This window comes from Otolemur garnettii, unplaced genomic scaffold, assembly GCF_000181295.1.
Source record: "Otolemur garnettii isolate 467f Iridium unplaced genomic scaffold, OtoGar3 scaffold00039, whole genome shotgun sequence".
NCBI lineage: Eukaryota > Metazoa > Chordata > Mammalia > Primates > Galagidae > Otolemur > Otolemur garnettii.
Window position 1 is genome coordinate 6,090,690 of NW_003852434.1, and position 15,301 is coordinate 6,105,990.

Genomic DNA, 15,301 nt, shown 5'->3' on the forward strand with positions numbered 1-15,301 from the left:
ATATTACCTAACCGTAGCAAGATTTGCCCACGTTACAAAGTCCCAAAGCTGCAGATTCTGGTGTGGATGTAGAGAGGGGGGAACACTTTTACACTGTTGGTGGGACTACAAAATAATACAACCTCTTTGGAAAGACGTATGGAGAATCCTCAAAGGTCTCAAATTAGACCTCCCATTTGACCCCACAATCCCACTACTAGGCATCTACCTGGAAGAAAAAGAAATCATTTTATCATAAAGACATTTGCTCTAGAATGTTTATTGTAGCTCAATTTATAATAACCAAGATGTGGAAACAACCTAAATGTGCATCAACTCAGGAATGGATTAATAAGCTGTAGTATATGTATACCATGGAGTACTAGTCAGACATAAGAAAAGATGGAGACTTTACATTTTTTGTATTAACCTGGATGGAGATGAAACACATTCTTCTTAGTAAACTATCACAAAACTAGAAAAGCAAGTATCCAAAGTACTCAATTTTATTATGAAGCCAGTAGACAATCTAATGCACACCCACAAAGGAGAAAAACTTAATTCTATTCAAGTTGTGGGGGTGGAGGGTGGGGAATAAGGGAGTCTGGAAAGAAGATGGGGATTGGTGTGTTCCTACTTAAAAGGCACAAGGTAGGAGTGTCTGGCACACCTTTTGGGTATGAAGCACAACCACAAGAAGAATTCTACCTAAAAAATTCAAAAAATTTGACTTAGTTATCTGTCCCCTCACAATAACCTGAAATTTAAAAAAAAAATTAATGAAATAAAAAATCAATCATTTATTTTTTTATAGCCCGTTTACTTGTTTGCATCTTCAACTATATTGTAAATGTCTTAATGAAAAAAATTAAATACTATTAGGCTTTGACCCCCTCAGCATCCAGCATAATATGAACTATAAGGGGCACTGAATAAATGTTTGGTAAATGAATTAATGAGTTCTCCTATCCCACAATTTCTCACTAGTTCAACAGCTAGTACCTTGTACCTTCTCCTTAAGCAATACCTTCTTCCATTTTCCTGAGCATTAAAGAAAATGAGTCTATAAGCAGTCAACTTTGTCATTCATCACATTTTCTCAGAAGGCTGAACCACACTACAGCATTCTATGGTTCTCTGGCTTGAAGATGGCCTCCCATGGGACTGCTCAGCCTCCATAATTGAGTGAGGCAACTCCCCTAGTTAATCCCTCAGAACCAAGGAAGTAAATGGTGCAATTCTCAGGCTGAGACCAAAGACCCTAGAGACCAGGAGGCCACTGTATGAGTCCCAGAGTCCAGAAGCAAAAGAACCTGGAGTTCTGATGTCCAAGGGCAGGAGAAGAAGAGCATCTGGCTCCACCTTTTGTTCTAGCCAGGCCTCCAGCCAATATGATGGCGCCCACCCACACTTATAGAAGATCTCCTCCACCCAGTCCACTGACTCACACACCAACTGAATACATCGTATGAAAATAAAATTATAGAATGTTAATTTGGGGGTAAATTCATAATTTACTTGAGAAATTTAAGTACCTAAATTATTTAAAAATTATACTCACCTTGGAAACATTTCCAAATTTCAAGTTTATATCAGGTACTTAAGAATTTACTGTGCAAATGTTTTGATTGTGTTTTTTTTTTTTTTGATCATGAGCGCAAATATTTTGTTATTATAGTTTATGATACAACAGAACTAGATCAGTTTAATCTAATTGTCCCTATGCATCATTCCACAACTAACTAGTGGAATATTTCATTGAGGTTGCTGAAAGACAACACTGATTATGAAAACAGGGGAAGAAGACAAGTTGAAATGATGTTGATACATGTTTAATCTAAGACATCTCCACATCAAAAGTTTATTGCTTTGAGTTAAATAGCTTATTAACTCAGATTTTTTTGTATGTGTATTTATTTACAGAAAAATATAGTGGCTTAAATAGGAAAGGTGTGTTTCTTTCTCCCAAAACAGTTTTGTTGGAAGATCCAGTGCTTGTGTGATAACCCACAATCATCAGGGGTCTCTCTCCTTTTATCTATTAGTATAATGTTATCGTCAACATCTTCCAGTCCAAGAGGAGACTGCTCCAGAGGACATCATGCTCACATTCCAGCCAGCAGGAGGCAGAAACACTCCTCTGGGCCTGTTTGACTCCTCTCATTTAAGGGCACAATATACATATTGCATCCATCACTGCTGCTCTTATTACATTAGTCGTAACATAGTTTCTGGCCACAGCTTGCCACAAAGGAGGCACCCCTAGAGGGATGTAATCTCTAGGCAGGTGGCCATACACTCAGGTAGTGATCTATTATTATTATATATATCTTATTAGAAAGGGAGAACAGATATTGGGAGACAGCCATGGGCTCTCTTCACTTCTTAAAGAAAGAATTCTGCTCTGCCTGTTCAATAAAAATCTAAACTTCCATAAAGTCTTTGAGTGTTTATAATCAATTCACTAAAATCTTTTCTAGCCAGTGTTCTCCAGAGACAGAACCAATAGAATATATAGAGAGAGGAATTAGAAGGGATTAGTCAGGGGAATTGACTCACTCAATTATAGAGGTTGAGAAGTCCCATGGTAGGCCATCTACAAGTCAGAGAACCAAGCAAGCCAGTGGCTCAGGCCAAGTTCAAAGGCTTCGAAATCTAGGAAGTTAATGATACAACTTTCACTCTGAGACCAAAGCTCAAGAGCCCAGTTTGCCACTAATGTGAGTCTAGGGCCCAAAAGCCAGAGAACCTGGAGTTCTGATATCCAAAGACAGGAGAAGAAGAGCATCCCAGATCCAGAAGAAAGAATAATTCACTTTCCTTAATTTTTTGTTCTATCCAGACTTTCAGCCAACAGAATGGTGCCTACTCACATTGACTGCAGATCTCCCCCACCCAGTCTACTGACCTCCCCCCTCCCACATTTTCTCCAGAAACACCCTCACAAAAACACCAGGGGAGGCCCAGTTATTCAAAATGAATGCCAAACTACTTAAGTTTCCCTTTCAGTAGAAAAGGGACAGGCTCAATGCCTAATTGAAGTACTGAGAATAAATAATGTGTGTGTTACCAGCTAGCTGAGTATACCTTAATTCAGTCTAGTTAACTCTTGAAATCAAGTCTCACAAGTCCACCCCTTGTTAATGAAGGACCCATACACACCTCTTTAAACTATACCTTCTCCAAATAAAGACAATCACAAGTTGATTGTTCCATTCAGCGTGATACAACTATCCTGCATACAACTAACCTAACCCCTTCCCCAAAAGAGGAGGTAAAGACTTTGGGTGATATTTACTCCTCTCCTAATATCCCACAACTTAAATACTATGAGATAAAGCTAATTATAAAGTTGATGCACTTTATGTTACATGAGAAAGGAAGAAGAGAGGAAGGAAAACAAAGATACACACACACACAAATATATTCTTTCCAAAACAGAGAGGAAATACTCAGGCAATTATAGCCTGTGTATCTATAACTGATCAAATAGTTATAGGTGTTATTACAACCCCCTCCTTCTGCTACCCATTCTGTGTCCCCTTTGCCTTCACCAACCACATCAGCTGGTCATGATTTTTAACATGGTAAAGTGACCAAACCTTCATTCCTGAAGGCTCAGAGCCACGACTAGTCCTGCCAGGATGGTGTTGTTGCAATTTCCCACTGACCTTAGTCACAAGGCATGATTTCTAGGAGACTCTCTAGACATCTCCTTATTCCACACATTCTTCCTTACCTCCACTGTGCAGTTGAAGTCCATATCAGTCACCCCAGCCCACATCTTTGCTCCCCTCTCAGCCTGCTGACTCAGAGGCATAGGGAGACCAAAGGAGGCAGCCTTAACTTCCAACTCAATGAATCGTTGTTGTGCTTCTTGGCGGAAGCATTTCTCCCTTTGGAACTAAGACCAAGCCAATAAAGCATAAAGTCACAAGAACAGGAAGCAAAAATTTTGCTAGTGGGTCACCAGGGTTATAGTGAGTGGTGTCACTCTCATTTCCCCTTGCCCACTGAGGCCTGAATCCTGGCTAAGGGAGAAATAGCACCATACATTTGATGCTGATTCAGACCCTGTGCAATCTCTGAGAACCTTGCCTCAGCCCTGCAAAGTACTTTCACCTAACTGGTGCTGTAGCTATATCTTTGCAAGGCCATGCTGGCGTTCTACCAAGCTTGCTGCTTCAGGATAATGGGGGACATTCCTGCACTTCTTTGGCAGTAAGTAATAAATAATAGGCTGTATGCTCAGGTCCTCATGACACTAAATGAAAAAAATTAAATAGCAATGCCCATAAGTTATCGTGAAGTAAGATGAGATGCTTTATTGGCATTACACAGGAAGTATCATGGTGGCACACGGGGTTTTATTTTTCAGCTTGAACTTGAAAGAGAGACTGACTCTGCCAAAAGCAACACTAAACAAATGCTCTTCCCAGAATCACATCACTGCTCTCAGAAAAACACTGATAATGGCAGAGAGAACAAACTACCAAATAAAATACAGAAACACAGGATCAGATGACAGAGACAGGGAAATACAGCCATCAATATGCCATTTCCTGGGGTTGACAAGTACAGTAGAGAGCACCAACTGTATAAATCATGGTTTAGGAGGAGTGAAACCTTCTGGAGAAGTAAATTTGTAATGATTTAGTATTTAAATACCATATTTTGAGTATGTACATAAGAAAAGATTCTAAACTTAAAATTTTTCTTGATGTCAGAAGCAGGCATCTTAAAAGAGCAGTGGTGAAAGAATTCATAAGATCCTCACAGGGCTACTTTCCCTATAGCAAAGTGCCAAAGCCTTGATGAAAAGTAATCCAGCGTGGCCTGGCCAATAGCTCTAATCACCAGGTGCCACTCCCTGCATATTCTTTGTAAATTGTTGTACATAAACATATTTCATTATCTTTAGTTTTCTGATCACAATGTTAGTTTGGTCTTTCTCAGGAAATTGTTTGGTCTTCCACATGAATCTATAAGGTAAAGAACTCCTTCTATCCAGAATTCCATTGTAGGAAATACTGACGCAGGCACTCAAAACTAGATGTATGAGGATGTTCACTGCATGTTTACACAACAGAAGTGAATACAGTCATTAAAAAGAAGAAAGCAAATATACAAAGTATGACAATTAAGTTCACAAGCTCATCCTAGAAAAAGTGCTACATCCCTCATTACTGACTACCGCTAGGGTCACCTTTGAAGTATGGGTGCTATGCACCAACTCCAGTGCCTCTGCCACCCTTCAAAGCAATTTTGGAACTCTTTTTCTCAAATGGCCTCAAAATGGCCTAATTACACTAGATGTACTAATTATCATCAAAATGTCTTCCTTTCAATATTTCCTTTATCTTTGGGTAAAGAAAAAAGTTAGTGGGGGCCAGATCAGGTGAGAAGGGGGTTTGCTCCAATATGGTAAAAACTCCCTCATAATGTAAGCTGATGCATTGTCATGATGCAGGGACCATGAGTTGTTGTCCAATATTTTCAGTCAAGATTTTCCTGTTTCTCTATCTACATTTACTTAGTCTGCTATACTTCTTGCAATCAGCTGATCATTTTGACACATAGTTTGACAAATATATATATATATAAATATATATATATACACACATATATATATGTACATGTGTGTCTGTATATAATTTTTTTTGGTACATTGATCTTATGTCTGAAACTAATAAACTCACTTATTAGTTCTACTAGTTTTTTTAACATAGTTATTTTGTCTATGATTAAAAACATCTTTTACCAGTTCTTTCCAATTCAGTTATTTTATATTTCTTTTTCTTACCTAATTGCAATGGTAAAATCCCTAGTACAACAATGAACAGAGTTGACAAATGGATATCTTTGCTTTGTTCCTATCATAGAGTAAAAGCATTCAGTCTTTTACCATTATGTATGATTTTGTCTGTAAGTTTTTCACAGGTGCCTATCAGATAAAGAAAGATTTCTGGCTTGGTGTCTGTGGCTCAAGTGGCTAAGGCGCCAGCCACATACACCTAACGTGGCAGGTTCAAATCCAGCCCGGACCCGCCAAACAACAATTATGGCTGCAACCAAAAAATGGCCAGGCATTGTGGTGGGCACCTGTGGTCCCAGCTACTTGGGAGGCAGAGGCAGAAGAATCGCTTGAGCCCAGGAGTTGGAGGTTGCTGTGAGCTGTGATGCCATGGCACTCTACCCAGGGGGATAGCTTGAGGCTCTGTCTCAAAAAAAAAAAAAAAAAGAAAAGAAAACAAAGAAAGATTTCTTCTATTTCTAGTTTTCTTAGAGTTTTAAATCAATAATGGATATTGAATTTTATCTAATGCTTTTTATGCATCTATTGAGATGATCACATGGAGGGTTTTTTTTAGTCTGTTAATATGATGAATTCCATTAATTTTATATTCAGCTTGTATTGTTGAGGCAAACTCTACTTGATAATGATGTGTTATACAATATTATTGTATTTGGTCTGTTAGTTTATTATATTGGAGACAGGATCTGACTCTATTGCCCAAACTAGATTACAGTGCCTATTCACAGTTATGATCATAGCTCACAACATCCTCAAATTTCTAGACTCAAGTAATCCTCCTGCTTCAGCTTCCCACATAGTTGGGACCAAAGACATGCACCACCTTGCCCAGCTAAGAATTTTTACATCTACATTCTTGAGGAAAATTACTTATGGTTTCCTTTTGTTTATAATATCTTTGATTTTGATATCAAAGTAATGGTGGCCTCATATAATAAATTGGGAAGTAGTTTCATTTCTATTTTCTGATAAGTTTATACATAATTGGCATTATTTATTTCTTAAATTTGGGGGAGAATTCAATAATAAATCCATCTGAGACCAAAGTATTCTTTGTCAGAAGATCTTTATTACAAATTCCATTTCTTCAGCAGATATAAGGTTATTCAGGTATTCTATTTCATCTTAAGTGAACTTTGGAAACCTGTATCTTTAAAACAAGTTGTCAATTTCATCTAATTTGTTAATTTAATGGCAAAATTGTTCATAATATTATGTAGTTATTTGCAAAATATGTAATTATATTACCTGTCTCATTCTCCTTGGCAATTTGTGTCTTCTGTCATTGCTTTATCATTTTTTCTAAGCAATTGTAAATTTTATCTCTCAAAAACTTCCTTATTTCCATTGATTGTCTCTATCATTTTTCTGGGTTTTGTTTCATTGATTTCTACTTGGTTTTTATTATTTCCATTATTCTGCTTACTTTAAGTAATTAAACCAACTTTTTCTAGTTTCTAAAGATGACAACTGACATCATCAACTTGGGACTTTTTTTTCTTTTTGAATCCAGCCTTTCAATACTATTAATTGCTAAGTACTGCTTTCACAGCATCTCACAAATTCTGATGTATTGTCCTTTTATTTTTATTTAGTTTAAAACACTTTCTAAATTGTTCTTTTATTTATTCTTTGATCCTTAGGTTATTTAGGAATGTATGATTTGGTTTTGAAATACTTTGGAATTCTTTTGATATCTTTCTGTTATTCATTTCTAATATATTTTTATTGTGGTTAGAGAAGATACTTTGTATGACTTAAAATCCCTTAAATTTATTAAGACTTACATTGTAGTCCAGACTATGGAATATCTTGATATATGTTCCATATGCATTTTAAAAGAATTTTTATTCTGCTATTGTTGGATAGAGTGCCCTATATAAGTCACTTGGGTCAGGTTAGTTACAACATCACTCAAGTATTCTATAGCCTATCTGATTTCCTATCTATTTGTCCTATCAATTACTAAGAGAAATGCATTGATTTCTGCCTATAATTGTGGATTTGTATGTTTTTCTTGCTATTTTTTCTGGGTTTGTTTCATATAGTTTGAAGAGTGTCATTAGGGACATAAATATTTGGGATTGCTATACCCTCATGACAAACTAACTCCTTTATTAAAAATGAAATAGTATTATCTATCCCTGAAAAGACTCATTGCTAAAAACTCTATTTTCTCTGATACCAAGACCCATTCCAATTTTTTATCAGTGCTAACATAATATGCCTTTTTCTGTCCTTTTACTTTAAACCAGTTTTTGCCTTTATATTTAAATTGGTTCTTTTGGGTGGCAGTATATAGTTGGATCTTGATTTTATATTCAATCTGACAATCTCTGCCTTTTAATTACAGTGTTTAGACCATTTACTTTTACTACAGTGGTCAAAATGCCTATATTTAAATCTACAATTTTGCTATTTGCTCTGTGTTTTTCCCATCTGTTCTTTGTTCCCTTTTTCCTTTTCTTTTTTTTTTTCCTGCTTTCTTTTGGGATATTTGTCTACTTTTTGTTATTCTAGTCTCTATTCTTCAATTATTAGCTATGTTCTGTTATCTTATTTGATTTGTTCTTTTAGGGTTTTTACTGTACATCTTTAGCTTATCATAGTTTACCTCCATGTTTTACCTCCATGTGTTTATACCACAAAACATAGAGTGAAAGAAATTTACAAGAGTATTTGTCTAGCTTTCTTCTCCTGGCCTTTGTAATAAAAAAGTTAAATAACAGCAGAAAAAAGTCTTTATATTTACCTATAAAGTTTCCTATATATATTTACCTATAAAAGAAATAGCTGATTGAGGAAATGTTGACATTGCCACTGAGAAAGTCTAGATAAGCAGCAAGATGAGCTTAATGAAAGGGAATGTTGACATAGATGAATAAAGTAATTTTGATTGAAAAAAAAAAAGGAACCTGTTTCAGAGGAAATGATACCACCAAAATTTTCACATGAAAGGAACTCTTGGAAACATTACACAACAATGAAGGAGCAAAGAATAAACTATTAGAAGTTAATCCAAACTAGAAGTATGATAAGTCACCAAGGAAGAGAAAAGATGCTCACTTCATACAGTGAGTTATATGACAAAAACCATTTCTCCTTCAGAAAAACAGCCACAGCTTTGTCTGTGGTTCATGTTTTTCCCAGGCACATCCCCTACTTTGGCTTAATAAACCTCCATTGATTGAGATTTTTGCCTCAGCCAGTAATTTTGGATCAACACATTCCTATAATAAAAGGCAGCTTAACAAAAAAACAAAAACAAACTATTTATTTAGTCAAAGTTTTACATGACATGAGAGCCTTCAGAAAGGAAAACCAAAGGTTAAAAGGAAAACTGTCCATTTTTAAGCTTAGGTTCAATAAAGAACGGACTGCCATGTAGACCTATGATTAGACAAAAGGGCATGATCTGATGATAATAAACCAAGAGAAGAAACCCAGCAAGGCCTGTCTGTCAGATTCTTCTTGGTGTCTATGTGTGACATTCCTTCCTCCTGGTTACAAGGCAGGACCTCTTCTGGAATGAGCATCTTGTAATGTACTACCAGACAAGGTAGATCAGAACATCTCTTTCTGGCCAGCTTCTATACACAAAATCAGGAGAAGGGTAGACTAGTAATTCTAGTTTTTATGGTTGGCTTTGGGGAAGAAACATCCTAGTTTCTATGGCCTGCCTTGTGGGAGAAAGGTGAGTAGAAGACAGAAGGGCAGAAGAAGGTCAGAAATATCTTGTTTCTCAGGCTGCCTCTGAGGCCTTCCAATCTCCTTTAAAGTACCTAGCATGCCAGAATGTCATACTTTGTGATATCATTTCCTGAGCCCCAATGTATACGTGTGAGATATCCAGAAAAAAATGAGTAAATTTGAATAAGTTGGCTCTGAATTCAGCTATAAATACCATTATCCTACTGAAACCAAGAAAGAAGAGTGTGAGGAGAAGGTCTGTTATGGCAAGATGCTCCCAAAAGCATGGTAAATAAGGGGAAGGTTTGTTACACAAACTTAAATCAGTGCCTTCTTCACTGATAAGAGTCTCTAATGATTTAGTCACCCTTCTCTTCCTGGTACAGAGAAGAAGACACTCTTAAAAATTTAAATTTCCTATATACATGTAAGTTTCACTTTCAAAAACCTAACTTCTTTAAGAGCTTCTCCTGTGACTGCTATTTCTCAAAATGAAAAGTCCAAGACAATCCTTGTGCCCAAAGTACATATTTTGAAGTGGCATATTCTGGTTTCCTGTAGTTGTGTTTTGGAATAACATGTCCCAAACCCCATCATTGGTCTGCATACATGAAGACACAGAATACCAGCCCAAAACAGGTAGTTCACATAAGCCAGTAGATTCCTAAAAGTTATGATGGGCAGAATGTTAAAAATAAACCACTGATCCTGGACCAGCCCAGGGCTAAGCAGGTATTCCAACAGCAAGGCTATTTTAATTTTGGCTTAATCATTGCCTGTAAACAGGAGGGAAAAATGTTTCTTCTTGGTGGCAAGTATAATGTTACACAGAATATGAAATTGGGATTAACCAGATGGCACATCTTAATCTACAATGATTTCATTTTTGTACACTAGAACATTTCCTAGCTTTCCTGTAAAATTAAGGTTTTAATTTTATATTTTTAATTTTAACTAAATCTAAAAATAGAACCAAAATATGCTACTCCCCTATTAGTTTTCAGATTGTGAACAAAAATAAAATCCTAAGATCCCCAATCATCTGAACAGACTCCCTTTTAGCCATGGGGACCCCAGAGAAGCCTTGAACTGACTTCCTGGCCAAGAATGGATGGGAGGTCAGATATGCTTCATTCTTCTCCCCCCTTGTTAACCACCATTAGGCTTCCTTCCCTAAGGGTTCAACAGAATCAAACTCTGAAAAGACTTGTCCCTCCCTTTTTGTGGTTTTGGCACAACAACTGACAAGTCTTCTTTCCTGGTAAGGGGCCACTGACCATGGAGTGGTGGTTCTAAATAGACTATAGAATTTACACAGTAAGGATTTTCATGTCCTCTGCTTCATTGTTTGATGTCAGAGGACTGAAAACTCCACCCTTAGATTGTGCTAATGCCACCATTTTTTGTACATGTGACCTATGAAGGGGCATGAAACTCAATTGCACATGTTTCTCCTTTCATAAATATTCATGACTCCCCCATAGCTTGTTAAATATGTGTATTCAGCCACCCACTCAGCCTAAATTCCCGTTCCTGTTGTCTCTCCCTCAAAGTATTTGCTCTGCCTGAGGTTATTGCTTCCCAAACTGTCAGCACGGCCACTCTCCAGGCTGCAAATCTTTATGAGAAAAAACTTCTCCTTCACAAACTTAGGAATATTTTGTTATTTCATCAGTTGACAAGAGTTATTTAAATGCAACACAGAAACATTAGTGAGAATCCTTATGTGAACTAAAAGTAAAATCTTAATCCCCCTGCCAATGGAATGGACCTCTCCTTGTCCAAGAGGACTCCAGAAAAACCTTAAAATGAGTTCTCAGCCATAAAGGGAAGGGAGATCAGGCATGCCTCATTATACCCCCTCCCTTATGGAGGTTAGACTAAATCACAAATGGAACCTAAGACCATGCAAGTCGAAGGTTAAGTTTTGCCTTAAAAACTATAAAATCTCATTAAATGAGATACTTTATATTATTATGAAAATGGTAGAACATGGCTTAATTTCCAACTTGACTCTGATATAGCAACACATGACAAACAGCAGACTTTCTTAATTCAAGTATTCCTTTCTACCGACTCCAGGTCTTTAAACAAAGATTTATTTCTTCAGCCAATTGCAAATCAAAGACTCTCTGTACCCACCTATAATCTGTATGTAGGTTCTTCCTTTAAGATGTCCCATCTTTCTAAGCCAAACCAATGTATATCTTCCATATACTGATTTATGGGTTTACGGGCAATTTCTGCCTTCTAAAACGTATAAAATCAAACTTTTGAGATTGTATAACTGCAGTCCAGGTTCAATCATATTTGGCTAAGAAGAAACCTCTTTAAATTATTTTACAAAGCTTGTGTGGTTTTTTTTTTTCCATTAACACTGGCACAAAACAGGTGGCAAGCTCATAAGAGAGATTTTGAAGTAGTGAAAGTGGTTAAAGAAACCCACAAACAAAAGACAAAGAAACCTCTAGAGATTGACAATGAGGACTCCAGCCCATGCTCCCTCCAACTCTAAAAGCCAACAGGAGAGGGAAGTGTTACTAGAGTAACACTAGTAACTAGAAATCTGGAACCCTGAAACAAGAGTAACACTAGTAACTAGAAATCAGGAACCCTGAAACAAAAGGCCCCCAGCAACAATTATATACATGCTAAAGACCAGTCACAACCAGAAACTCTCCTTAGTATAATCAGAGGGGTAAATGGTGATTAATATTAAATGAGTAATGGTAATAGCTAATACTAACACCAATTGAAGCATCACTACAAGGCACTCACTAACACAGGCATCAGCCATTTATGTGCTCATTCACTCGGGAGCCACACAGGGAATACTACTTCTATCCCCATTTTGCAGGAGATTAAATAATATACCAATCACATAGGCTGTAAAAGCCTACGTCCAAATCTGAACCCAAGTATTCTGACTGAAGGGATTACACTCTTAACCACAAAAAAAAAAAGATTTTTTAAATTAGAATTATAATTAGAATTATATAGTGTAATTAGAATTGTATACAAATGTAATCCTTACAGCAAATCAGAAATCAGGGAATTTGCTCCAGTCTCCACTCTCTGGTTGAGTTGGTTTACCTTAGACAGAGAGATTTCTTTAATTATGTAAAACCTATTTGAGGAACTGTTTTTTGATTCATCCCATGGGAGGAAAAACATAACATCTTTGCATCTTGAAATTGTCAAATATTTTGTCTTTTCAAAGCTGTTGACTTTTCTGTACTTATCGTTAGGATTTTTATGCATAGTCAGACCAGAAGAGGCCAGTCTGCACTTGGTCCCTAACTAAGTCTTTCAACCCACAGCATCCTTCCTGTAAGCAGCCCTTACATTAGTTCTGAAGGGTACTTTATAATATTGCTTGGGGAAGGACTTTTGATATAGAATGAGGGGCTACTTCCCTTAGAAAATGCTGAATTTTATTCACTTTTTAAATTCTAACTTCTCACTACCACCCCCCAACTCTTAATGTTATACCATTCTTGTTTTTAAGCAAGAAAACGTGTATATTCTTCCCATTTGTTCTGTTCTATAAAACAGATTATAATCCAATATTTTGGTAAAGTAATTAAATACATTTTGTTAAAATATACAGCCTGCATTAGAGTTCTCCATAGAGACATGATCAATAGTAGATGATAGAGACAGAGAGAGAGAGAGGTGATAGAGATAAAAGTAGAGGTAGAAAGAGCCAGAGAAGAGGTAGAAATAGATAGAGATCGATGACAGACACAGAGAGAGAGATAATAGAGATGTAAGTAGAGGGAGAAAGAGCAAGAGAGGAGGTCGAGATAGATAGGGATCGATGATAGAGATAAAAGAGAGAAAGAGGAGACAGAAATAAAGATAGAGATATAGAGAATTAGACATAGAGATAGAGATGAAATAGAGTTTATTAGAGGAATTGGCTCTTGTGATTATGAAAGCTAAGCCCCATGGCAGGTGGTATACAGGCTAGAAAATGAAGGAAATTAGTAGCATGGCTCAGCCCAAGTCCAAAGGCAAGCAGAAGAGATGATGTTGTAACTCTCAGTTCAAGGCCAAAGGCCCAAGAACCTGATGGCTTCTGGTGCAAGTCCCAGAGTCCAAAGGCAAGAAAACCTGGAGTTCTGATGTCCAAGGACAGAAGAAAAAGGGTGTCCCAGCTCCAATGCCTTTTTCTACCTTTTTGTTCTATTCAGGCCCTCAGCAAATTGTATGATGCCTGCCCACAACAGATTGGGTAAGATTTTCCTTTCTTCATCCATTGATCCAAACATCCATCTCTTCCAGAAACACCCTCACAGACTCACCCAGAAATAATGCTTTACCAGGTCTCTGGGTATCCCTTAATCTAGCTAAGTTGACACCTAAAATTAACCATCACACAGCCCAATACTACTTTTTTACTAGGAGAGAGTATTTGATATAGAAAAGTACAGATCCAAAGTACTTGCAGCTCAACTCATTGTCAAAAATAAGCACATCTATGTAGCCACTGCCCAAGGTCAAGGAACTGAAGATTAGCAGAATTTTAGAAACATGCCTGTGCTCCCTCCCAATCAGTGCCTACCCTCTCTCCATTGTCTGTCCTAACTTCTGGCATCATGGGTGAAGTTTACCTAGTTTGGGACTTTTTATAAATAGAATCATATTTATGATTCCAGTGCTACTTTGTATCTGGGATTCTTTTACATCTGATTCACTCATGTTGCACATACAGCGAAAGTTTATTTTCATTGCTATATAGTACTTTATTACATAAATACACCACAATTTATGTAAATATTCTAATGTAGATCGGTATTAGGAAATTACAATACATGACTGATGGAAAGGCTTATGTATAAAATGTGTAGGGATATGCTACATAGCAAACTACCAATAGAACAAAAAAGACGTTCTAAAAATAAGAGGATACCCAAATAATCAAAAAACATGAAAACGAGCTCAAGCTCCCTAATCATCCAGGAAATGTATATTTAAGTCATGATGAGGTACTACCACACACCTATCAGAATGGCTACAGCAAAAGGACTGATAACAATATCGAGTATTGATGAACATAGAAACAACACACATCCAGTATAATCTTGGCATATAATTAGGAAAATCACTTAGGAAAAAAGTCTGGTGTGACTGACTAAAACTGAACCCATTTCATATATAAATCTAAACTCATTTTTTTAATGTCAGAATATTAAGAGGGTACAAATTTTTTTGTTTCATGGACATGCTGTATAATGCTGAAGTTAGGAGTTTCAGTGTCCCTGCCAGCAGGACGGTATTCATCGTACCTGGTGGTAAGTTTTTAATCTCTCGCTTCCCTCCCACTCTCCCCACTTGTTAGTTTCCAATGTCCTCTACATCTCTTTGCACCCATGTGTACTATCATGTAGCTCCCCCTGATTAGTGAGAACACATGGTGTTTGTTTTCCCATTCCTGAGATACTTCATTTAGAATAATGATCTCTAGTTCCATCCAAGTTGCTGTGAAACACATTACTTCAGTCCTTCCCAATGGTTGGGTAGTACTGCAAGGTATATGTAGACCATATTTCTGAATCCACTCATGAATTGATGGGCACTTAGATTGATTCCCTATCTTTGCAATTGTGAATTGCACTGTGATAAACATTCAAGTGTAGGTATCTTCTTGATAAAATGATCTCTTTTTCTTTGAGTAAGATACCTAGTAGTGGAATTGCAGGATCAAACTAAGACTACTTTTACCTCTTTAAGGAATCCCCATTCTGTTTTCTATAGAGATTTTACTAACTTGCAGACCCACCAAGAGTGTGTAAGTGTTCCTTTCTCTCCGCA